Source organism: Elephantulus edwardii, unplaced genomic scaffold (genome assembly GCF_000299155.1).
Source record: "Elephantulus edwardii isolate Elephantulus edwardi_28Jun2011 unplaced genomic scaffold, EleEdw1.0 scaffold06636, whole genome shotgun sequence".
NCBI classification, from domain to species: Eukaryota; Metazoa; Chordata; class Mammalia; order Macroscelidea; family Macroscelididae; genus Elephantulus; species Elephantulus edwardii.
In genome coordinates, this window is record NW_006406386.1 from 1 (window position 1) to 1,361 (window position 1,361).

Consider the following 1,361-nt stretch of genomic DNA (forward strand, 5'->3'; position numbering starts at 1 on the left):
TTCAAAAGGCTTCTCACCTGTGTGAATTCTCTGGTGTTCACTAAGTTGCTTGCAACTATTAAAGGCCTTTCCACATTCTTTACATTTGTAGGGTCTTTCTTTAGTGTGGATTCTCTGATGCTGAGTGAGGTTAGAGTTACAAATAAAGGCTTTTCCGCATTCTTTACATTTATAGGGCTTCTCACCTGTGTGAACTCTCAGGTGGTAAGTCAGCTGTGAGCCCCGAATAAAAGCCTTGCCACATTCTTTGCATTCATAGGGCTTCTCTCCTGTGTGAATTCTCTGGTGCTCAGTAAGTTGGGAGGCACATAAGAAAGCTTTTCCACATTCTTTGCATCTATAAGGCTTTTCACTAGTATGGACTCTCTGGTGATAAGTCAGATGTGAACCCAGAATGAAGGTCTTCCCACATTCCTTACATTCATAAGGTTTCTATCCACTATGAATTCTCTGGTGGTACGTAAGCTGAGACCTGAGAATAAAGGCCTTGCTACATTCTTTACACTTGTACAGTTTTTCACCACTATGAATTCTCTGATGGAGAGTGTACTGTGAACTGTAACTGAAGGCTTTTCCACATTTCTTGCATTCATAGGGCTTCTCTCCCGTATGAACTCTCTGATGTTCTGTCATCTGTGAGCCACGAATAAAAGCTTTAGCACAAACTGTACATTGATAGGGTTTCTCATTAGTGTGAATCTTTTGATGTTGAATCAGATCAGAACTATGGCCGAAGGCCTTTCCACATTCCATACACTCATATAGTTTCGCACTGGGTTGTATCTTCTGCTGTTGTTTACAGCTTGGCTTTTTGCTAACAGTCTTCCTACCTTTCTTAACATCAGAGTGTTTTTCTTTATTGTGAGTTTTCTCATGCTGAATAAGGCACGGCAGATTGCTGAAGGCTTGTCCACATTGCTTACACTTGTGCAATTTTTCCTTTGTAGGAATGAGCAGATGCTGAGCAGGGGATGTGGAATAACTTTGAACTGCCTTTTTTGCTTCCTTGTTTTTCACAGGATTTCTCTGTTAGTCTCTCAAGCTGACCTCTGCACTCCACAGTTTTTCCGAGACAACTGTAGAGTGATTCTATTTCATAAATACATTTTTCTGAAGATGACTTTTGAGTCTCACAGCTGGACTTCAAGGCTGTAAGAAAACAAGAAAGCAAATTCATGCTGTTTTTGTTTTTCAGAGGAAACAAAGATTTTAAGGTAAAATGTAGGGGAAAGGAAGAAAATAATTCTAATACAAACAGAATGGCTTAAACAGCTCTTAAGTGTGTGTAAACTGGGATGAGAAAACTCACAGAGAGAACAAAATTTAAGATGTTGTAAGGAAGTAAGGCCCCAGGAATAGAT

The 1,361-nt window shown here is 39.8% G+C and overlaps 1 pseudogene; it reads right to left on the reverse strand.

The window, feature by feature from the left end:
- Positions 1–3: 3 nt before the first annotated feature.
- Positions 4–1,005, reverse strand: LOC102857818 (annotated as a pseudogene).
- Between the last annotated feature and the right edge of the window lie 356 nt (positions 1,006–1,361).